The sequence below is a fragment of the Lissotriton helveticus genome, chromosome 9 (assembly GCF_964261635.1).
Source record: "Lissotriton helveticus chromosome 9, aLisHel1.1, whole genome shotgun sequence".
Taxonomy (NCBI): Eukaryota; Metazoa; Chordata; class Amphibia; order Caudata; family Salamandridae; genus Lissotriton; species Lissotriton helveticus.
Genome location: NC_136070.1, coordinates 962121228 through 962131405, shown reverse-complemented (window position 1 = coordinate 962131405; position 10178 = coordinate 962121228). Strand labels below are relative to the sequence as shown.

The 10178-nt window shown below is 39.8% G+C and overlaps 1 long non-coding RNA gene across 1 annotated transcript; it reads left to right on the top strand.

Moving 5' to 3' along the window:
• Positions 1–8287: 8287 nt before the first annotated feature.
• On the top strand, positions 8288–9425 carry LOC144783089 (uncharacterized). The gene is made up of 3 exons (XR_013601397.1): positions 8288–8356; positions 8483–8600; positions 9244–9425. It is a non-coding gene; the product is annotated as an uncharacterized LOC144783089 (long non-coding RNA).
• The last annotated feature ends 753 nt before the right edge of the window (positions 9426–10178 follow it).

The window sequence follows — 10178 nt, the reverse complement described above, 5'->3', positions numbered from 1 at the left end:
TAGACGCGGAGAAAGCTTTTGACTGCGTGGAATGGTCCTTTTTGTTTCTAGTGCTCAGGCGCTTTGGATTTAATTAGACCTTTATGGGGATGGTCCGCGCCAATTATCACTCTCCTAAACTCCAGAGTCTTGGTAAATGGCGTTGCTTCCCCCTCTTTTAGCTTGGTGCGTGGGACGAGGCAAGGATGCCCGCTGTCCCCCCTCCTTTTTGCCTTAAGCATAGAACCCCTAGCACAAAAACTTAGAGCCAACCCAGACAATCGGGGGATACGATTTGGCACATACGATCATAAGATTTCGCTCTTTGCCGATGACGTGCTTCTGGTTACAGAGCCAGCCACCTCTTTACCGGCTATCCAGGAGGAGCCTAAATTGTTTGAGCAGGTGGTGGGGTTTAAGATCAACCTGGGCAAGTCCTTTTTACTTCATCTGACTACTTGGGACGGTGTGGTGACGAGAGGAGTGCGAGTCACCATTTAGCTGCACAGTTAAAGAGATGACCTATCTAGGCATCAAGCTCACCCCCCAAATCTCAGATCTCTACAAGGCCAATTTTCCTCTACGCCAATTAAAAAAGGACCAAGGTAAATGGAGTGCTGCATACATCTCTTGGTTGGGCAGGATTTATGGCATAAAGATGAATGTGCATTCTGGACTGCTTTACCTCTTCCAGGGGCTACCCATTCCAGTGGAGGAGGGTCTCTTTATGGAGCTTTGCCAAATAATCACAAAATGTATCTGGCTGGGGAAGAGAGCCCGATTGCCCCTTCCCCTGCTCATGCATCCACGTAGGGAATGACTTCTTGCACTGCCAGACTTCCAGGGTTACTACAGGGCAGCTCAGATGCACGTAATCACAAAATGGTCAATGCGTGACACTGAGAAGCACTGGCTTCATATGGACAGACAGATAACAAGCAGGACCTTATGGGACTTATTGTGGAATCAGTATACCCACATCTACCACACTACGGGTATGGGGTGCACTCAACAGGAGGCTGCAGCTGACTACTTTTCCATCACCACACACACCCATACACTTCATTGCTACTTTTCTCCCTACACTCCAAGAGGGACCCTTTGAGGCTTGGCGGGAGGGGGGATGTCTCATAATTTCCCACCTATATCATAACAGAGAGATTCTCACCTTTAAAAAATGCAAGAAGCAATTTACACTACCTGCTAAGGAGGGATTCCACTATTTGCAGCTTAAACATTAGGTACAGCAGCCCCTGGTGCGGGTGGCCGCCACCAGGGACTTGCTCCCATAGAGAAATTTGCCCTATCTGGGTCCTCCTCCAAGGGATGCATTTCCTTCTTGTATCCTCTTTTCACAAGCTCTGAACCCCCGATCGACCCTGCGATATAAGCGCTTCTGGGATGCACTCCTGGATACTCCTCCAGCGAATAAACAGTGGGAAAATGTAGGCAAAGATATAGCAAAATTCAACTGCTCGATGTTATTTGCGGGAGGCGCATTATAAAATCATGTACGATTAATCCTTGTATCCCCCGAAATTACATAAGATCTTCCCTAACACTTCGGCTATATGCTGGCGGAGGTGTGGCCTATTGAGAGACTTCCGTCACATTTGGTGGGACTGCCCCGCCATACAGCATTTTTGGAAAGAGATCCTGTCCAAAATCAAACTCATACTAGGCTACCCAATTCCACATTCCCTGGAACACACCTTGTTGGGGTGAGAGATCCAACCCTGAAATGCCAGAGGCAGAGTGACAGGTCCGTCATGTGGCTCTGCCTAGGAGCAGAAAAAATGGCTGTAGCTGCCGCATGGAAAAAACAAGAGGCTCCACCTTTAACCCAATGGCACGAGAGGCTGTCGAGGGTGCTGGCTCTGAAGTGCATGGCTGACATAGTGGATGACGCCAGAAAAGGGTATGAATACATATGGTCCCCACTGGTGAGCTACTTGTCAGAGGGGCTCCCGCTGACGGCATGTGTCCCACGGAAAGGGCCCTCAACCTGTTTTATATTTAATGCAATAACAACACAAATGACAGCTGACGGCTGGGAGGCTGCTTCATCGGGGGCCCAGCCATCCATCCCTCATGACTACTTTATTATTATTTGCACCATGACATCACGTTTTTTTTATTTTTTTTAGATATGTTAAGTTTCCTTTCAATGTTCCTCTCCTTAGAGGGTGGTTTAACGAAAGGTTGTAGACTACTAAATATAACAGGATTTGAGTGTGCCTATTGATCATTTTTCCATGCTACAGAACTCATGAACAAGCTGTAACCTACATGTGATTTCTGTAACTCTTGGCCTACTTTGATGACTGTTGCATGTGTACTGGCTTTTTGTATTAGTTTAAAACCCAATAAACAGAATTTGAAACAAAAATACTGATTTTCTCTTGCTTTCAGGCCAGTTGGCACTAAATGATTAAATGAGGAAATGGAGGGTAACTAATCCAAAGGGCTTTGTTTTAAATTCAGTCATTCGTTATCTGCTGCTAGTACAAAAGTGTGGCATGCAAACAATTTGGCTTCTTTAATTTTGTTGTATCTGTACAATAATAGATCTTCTTGTTCAAGAAGTCGTATAGATCACAAGGGATCCTTTGGATTGGTGGCGCTTTTAGAGTTCCTTAGTGTGCTGTCGAACCTTTAAAGGAAGAAGGTAAACTGATTAGAAATTGTTAGTACTCTCATACATGGCTACTTGCTTTCCCTTTCCCCTTGTCTCCCGAATGTACAGGCGAGTCAGCTTTACATGGGATTCTGCACCAATAATTGGGATTTATGGGGAATTCTGCGGTTTTGATGTGATGTGTAAAATTAAATCTCTATATATTTGTATTGTCACTAGAGAGTTTTGTGATCTATAAGATAGATTAAAGATAAGAGAGGTACCCCTTAACTAAGATCAAGGGAAGTAGGGTTAACAAACCAATATAAAAGAACAGTTCCCTTGAATGAGGTCAATCACATAAACATCATATTAAAGAAACAGTAATAACTATACCACCTGATTAAAGGTTAAAAAAAATGTGTTGAATTTTATTGTATACAATGTGGTTAAAAGAAGCAGAAAAGATTGACTGCTAAACACAAATTAAAACATGATAAAAATAACAATCCATTTACAATATTGACCAGCAATATTGCCGAAAGACAGAAACAACAGTGAAACATACAAATTATGCAATACGCGGTATGTGTTCTAATGTTCTTTTTTGAAACAACGGTGTTGTGGAGATTGAATATTATTCTGTCAACAGCGATGTATGAACCATGAATCACACTGTACTGGGGCGTCAACGCGTTTCGGTGGTTGGTTGCAATTTTATCCACCTTTATCAAGACAAAGATTCTATTTCTGTCGTGCTTTACAAGTTCTCCTAAAGAATAGATACACAGTAAAATTAATAACGTGGCAATAGACTCGTTATTAGATCAAGCTACTTAACGTTTTCATATGGACTGTGTTGTTCACATGGGTGGTTCGATCCATACATTGTATCACTAGGTGCAGTGGACTCATTGTTGATTCAAGCTACTTAACATTTTTATACAGACAATGTTGTTCGCATAAATGGTTCAATCAATACATTGTATCACTAGCTGCATATTTCTTGACAACATAAGGGGGCTACACAATCATGTCATAGTATATTTTCCAAATTTAACATGAGCTTTTTACATGAGAGATCTGTCTTTTAAACTGGCTCTGTGGACAGACTACAAATATTAAGAGAAGGCCCAGGGATCTTGTATACTAGGGGCTGTGGGGGTATAAAGAATTACCCAAAATTTATTCCACGGATATTGATGTTACCCTATATCCAGGCAGGACTATAAAAAAAGACAGAACTACTAATTTGGTCAGCCTAACCGAAGAAGGACATGTACGCAATACCCTTTGTTTTCTAAGAGGATTTGCCTAAACTTATAGTTTATAAATAGTTCTCGCCTCCGTTTATACTAACGGTAAAAAAAGGATGATTTTTCATATACCAAAGGTGCATAAACGTATAAATTTTACCTCTATAATGTGGATGGTGGTGTAGAATATTGGTGCGGTCATCCACTGTGGGGGCGTTCTTGCTTAGACTGTGGTTTATTCATAAAGGATTTTCAGGCATTGATTTTTGTAACTAGCCCTAATAAGAGAATGCACAAAATGGTATACACGAATAAGGAACAGATTACCTTGTTATTATATCGTGGTTGCAGTTTATTTTACTTGTGCTTCCAGAAATCTATTTGGCTTGTTTAGTATATTTTACCTTGTCTTGGGTTTGTTTGAAGCTTATAGTGAAACCGATCAAGTTTGATTTCAGAAAGCGTTCCTTCTGCCTTCATTAAAAGCGACTGCTATTCTAGTGAAGATATTGAGTCGGCCTGCAATACAACGCCTTATGGTCAATATTTTATTTCCTACACTGTATGCTTTTCAGTTTGTCTGGTTTGTACTTTGTAATATATCTCTATACCTGTTATGTAGATAAACAAGGTGATGCCCGACTTCTTTGAAGTATAACGCTTTATATTCTATCGCGTTGAATGTGACCAGAGGCGCCTGAGTCATGCCACAGGGACGAAAGTAATGAATCCCTGTAAAATATGGGACAAGAAAATAAAAGAAAAGGAAAATTGTTTAATAAATATCCTAGGGAGTCTTAAACTCTAAGGTACGAGGTGCCGGGATGTTGTCTGGCTTGAAAGCTTACCTTTCTGTCTTCTGTCGGCTGCACGCTTCTCTGGTCGTTTCCGTTAGATCTAAACCAGATAGCGATTCGCCGTAATTATACTGTCAGAGGTAACCTGTCATTGGTTATTATAATCAGCCAATGGGAGCTTAGGGAAAAGAGCCCTGCAATTTGCATAACCTGGCTCGAGATTCCTCTTTCTGATTGGCTCAGCGCGATTGAAGTACTGGATAGCATAAATTTACATAGCGTGACTAGAGATAAGTCTATTCTGATTGGGAGAGCGCAGAAATGATTCTAAATAGTGGCTAAGCGCGATTGAAGTACTAGATAGCATAAATTTACATAGCCTGACTCGAGGTGAGTCTATTCTGATTGGGAGAGCGCAGAAATGGTTCTAAATAGCGGCTCAACCATGCGAATCATTACGCAACGAAAATACGCATGTTATTATGTCAAAATACGATCCTCTCATGGAAAATTACTACAAAGGACATTGTTATCACCAGATTTGATTTTTAGCGGTTATATGAGAAATAAAGCTATATTTTCTCAAAGTCTCTGGAATACCATGTATAGGGGACCTGACAAAAATGAGCTGATGGTGATTCAACTAGGGAGGATAGTTAGTATTTTTAGGACGATTTTTTTAGATACATTTAGTCCAGTCCTCCCTGGTATTGAGCCCTTTGTCAATGGTGTTTAGATGGCAGAAATACCATTGTTCTCTTGTTTTCCTAAGTTTGTCAATGTCCCCACCGCGCCTGGTAGTTCTAATTTTCTCCAAAATAAACCAGTGCACATCCTCACATGAGTGATTGTGCTGTCTGTAATGTTCCGTTAGAGGAGCATTACATTTGTTCGTATGAATAGCTGATTTGTGCTTGAGAACTCTCACTCTGAGTTCTCTACTCGTTTCACCCACGTAACCAAGGTTGCATGGGCAAATTAACAAATAAACAACATTCTGGCTTCTGCAGTTGTTGAATGTTTTCGGAGTTAAAGTTTTGTCATTGTAAGTGAGGGAGGTCTCTGAGATGCAGTGTGGGCAGATTGAACAAGTCCCACACCTATAGTTACCTGTAGCCAATCCTCCAGTGAGAGTTTGTTGGGTTTCCCCAGGAGGTTTGTAGGTGTGTACTAGACAGTTGCGAAGGGTTTTATTTCTTCTAAAAGAAAATAGAGGTTTGTTTAATTGTTTGTCACTGTTGTAATTTAAAATCCGCCAGTTTCTGTTAATGATGTTCTTAATCTGGTTGTTAGCCTGGGAGAATTGGGTCACGAAGACTATCTTGTCGAGATCATTATTGGTTCTACCTTTATTCTGATCTAAGAGACTGTCCCGGTCATAGAAGCGTGCTCGCTTAAGGGAGTGTTTAATTAATTTGTTGGGATAGCCTCTTTCTTTCAGTTTCCTTTTTGTGTTCTCTGAGTGTTTATAGAAATCTTCCAAATTCGAGCAATTTCTTCTAAGTCTACCAATGAGACCTATAATTAGTGGAATAGGTTCTATCTTGGAACCGTTAAGTCGGTATGTAGACTTTTTCCTGCAACCCATTGTAAAAAAACAAAGATCATATCTGAAGGATACCTCACACGCAATTTCGGTGTTTGAGGGCAGGGGCTTCAATAGGGTGACCCAGTTCTTGGTCACCCTTGACATTGAAGCCCTCTATACAAATATCCCCCAAAATGACACCATTAATGTTATATCCTCAATCTTGGAAACAGAGGACCTAAAAGGCGGGGAAAGTAACTTCATCATGTCATGTCATGTATCCACCTTATTTTAAAAAGAAAACTTTTTCTATTTAGGGAAGATCTGTTCCTACAAATCAAGGGGACCAGCATGGGGGCCACATGTGCCCCAAGTCTGGCCTGCCTGTATGTGGGAAATTTTGAATTAAAACACATTTTTAATGAGGCCGCACCCTTTTTTGAAAACATCTCCTGCTGGCACCGCTATATAGATGACATCATTTTTATTTGGAGCGGTGCCAGCGAGGACTTAGTTTGTTTTCTAGAGTGGTTAAACCTGGGGGACCCCAATTTAAAATTTACAGGTCACCAAAGCAATTCCAGTGTAGAATTCCTTGATATAGTGATCAAAGACGAGGAGGGTATTTTAAAAGTTGAATTGTACACTAAACCAACTGATAAAAATACCCTCCTCCACTATTTGAGCAATCATCCGAAAGCACAGAGAGACAACGTGCCTTTCGGAGAATTCCTTAGACTTAGAAGAAATTGCTCGAATTTGGAAGATTTCTATAAACACTCAGAGAACACAAAAAGGAAACTGAAAGAAAGAGGCTATCCCAACAAATTAATTAAACACTCCCTTAAGCGAGCACGCTTCTATGACCGGGAGCACAAATCAGCTATTCGTACGAACAAATGTAATGCTCCTCTAACGGAACATTACAGACAGCACAATCACTCATGTGAGGATGTGCGCTGGTTTATTTTGGAGAAAATTAGAACCACCAGGCGCGGTGGGGACATTGACAAACTTAGGAAAACAAGAGAACAATGGTATTTCTGCCATCTAAACACCATTGACAAAGGGCTCAATACCAGGGAGGACTGGACTAAATGTATCTAAAAAAATCGTCCTAAAAATACTAACTATCCTCCCTAGTTGAATCACCATCAGCTCATTTTTGTCAGGTCCCCTATACATGGTATTCCAGAGACTTTGAGAAAATATAGCTTTATTTCTCATATAACCGCTAAAAATCAAATCTGGTGATAACAATGTCCTTTGTAGTAATTTTCCATGAGAGGATCGTATTTTGACATAATAACATGCGTATTTTCGTTGCGTAATGATTCGCATGGTTGAGCCGCTATTTAGAACCATTTCTGCGCTCTCCCAATCAGAATAGACTCACCTCGAGTCACGCTATGTAAAGGTATGCTATCTAGTACTTCAATCGCGCTTAGCCACTATTTAGAATCATTTCTGCGCTCTCCCAATCAGAATAGACTTATCTCTAGTCACGCTATGTAAATTTATGCTATCCAGTACTTCAATCGCGCTGAGCCAATCAGAAAGAGGAATCTCGAGCCAGGTTATGCAAATTGCAGGGCTCTTTTCCCTAAGCTCCCATTGGCTGATTATAATAACCAATGACAGGTTACCTCTGACAGTATAATTACGGCGAATCGCTATCTGGTTTAGATCTAACGGAAACGACCAGAGAAGCGTGCAGCCGACAGAAGACAGAAAGGTAAGCTTCCAAGCCAGACAACATCCCGGCACCTCGTACCTTAGAGTTTAAGACTCCCTAGGATATTTATTAAACAATTTTCCTTTTCTTTTATTTTCTTGTCCCATATTTTACAGGGATTCATTACTTTCGTCCCTGTGGCATGACTCAGGCGCCTCTGGTCACATTCAACGCGATAGAATATAAAGCGTTATACTTCAAAGAAGTCGGGCATCACCTTGTTTATCTACATAACAGGTATAGAGATATATTACAAAGTACAAACCAGACAAACTGAAAAGCATACAGTGTAGGAAATAAAATATTGACCATAAGGCGTTGTATTGCAGGCTGACTCAATATCTTCACTAGAATAGCAGTCGCTTTTAATGAAGGCAGAAGGAACGCTTTCTGAAATCAAACTTGATCGGTTTCACTATAAGCTACAAACAAACCCAAGACAAGGTAAAATATACTAAACAAGCCAAATAGAATTCTGGAAGCACAAGTAAAATAAACTGTAACCACGATATAATAACAAGGTAATCTGTTCCTTATTCGTGTATACCATTTTGTGCATTCTCTTATTAGGGCTAGTTACAAAAATCAATGCCTGAAAATCCTTTATGAATAAACCACAGCCTAAGCAAGAACGCCCCCACAGTGGATGACCGCACCAATATTCTACACCACCATCCACATTATAGAGGTAAAATTTATACGTTTATGCACCTTTGGTATATGAAAAATCATCCTTTTTTTACCGTTGGTATAAACGGAGGCGAGAACTATTTATAAACTATAAGTTTAGGCAAATCCTCTTAGAAAACAAAGGGTATTCCGTACATGTCCTTCTTCAGTTAGGCTGACCAAATTAGTAGTTCTGTCTTTTTTATAGTCCTGCCTGGATATAGGGTAACATCAATATCCGTGGAATAAATTTTGGGTAATTCTTTATACCCCCACAGCCCCTAGTATACAAGATCCCTGGGCCTTCTCTTAATATTTGTAGTCTGTCCACAGAACCAGTTTAAAAGACAGATCTCTCATGTAAAAAGCTCATGTTAAATTTGGAAAATATACTATGACATGATTGTGTAGCCCCCTTATGTTGTCAAGAAATATGCAGCTAGTGATACAATGTATTGATTGAACCATTTATGCGAACAACATTGTCTGTATAAAAATGTTAAGTAGCTTGAATCAACAATGAGTCCACTGCACCTAGTGATACAATGTATGGATCGAACCACCCATGTGAACAACACAGTCCATATGAAAACGTTAAGTAGCTTGATCTAATAACGAGTCTATTGCCACATTATTAATTTTACTGTGTATCTATTCTTTAGGAGAACTTGTAAAGCACGACAGAAATAGAATCTTTGTCTTGATAAAGGTGGATAAAATTGCAACCAACCACCGAAACGCGTCGACGCCCCAGTACAGTGTGATTCATGGTTCATACATCGCTGTTGACAGAATAATATTCAATCTGCACAACACCGTTGTTTCAAAAAAGAACATTAGAACACATACCGTGTATTGCATAATTTGTATGTTTCACTGTTGTTTCTGTCTTTCGGCAATATTGCTGGTCAATATTGTAAATGGATTGTTATTTTTATCATGTTTTAATTTGTGTTTAGCAGTCAGTCTTGTTTTCTGCTTCTTTTAACCACATTGTATACAATAAAATTCAACAATTTTTTTTTAACCTTTATTCAGTTGGTATAGTTATTACTGTTTCTTTAATATGATGTTTATGTGATTGACCTCATTCAAGGGAACTGTTCTTTTATATTGATCTATAAGATAGATACAAACATTATTAACACACATACATCAGTATTACCTCCATTGTACTTTGCTTGGTTCCAAACCTTTTATAGCACTTCTTACTTGGGAAGTTCTTTTTCACTTGGCCTTCTTTTGAGATTTTAAGTGTTTCTTCCAACTTGTAAAAGCTTGTTGAATATGAACTGCAGAAAATAATATCTTAAGACTCGTTAGTACTCTTAGAAACCTTTAAGTCAATGTTCCCTAAGAGTCCCAACTTATTCTCTTTCCTTGTATACCAGATGTCTCAGGTTAGCTTAAGTGGTACCTTGATCCTTAAGCACAATATCTTTGTTTTTTTGCAGGTCGCTGGAGAGCTCTGGAATATTACTTGGTAATTAAATTTTAATAATTGATTAATTGATAATTGTATTAATTGTGTTAATTTTTATTGCAGAGCTGGTTGGGAGTTTATTGGGGAATAGGGTGTGAAGTAATTTAATGTTAC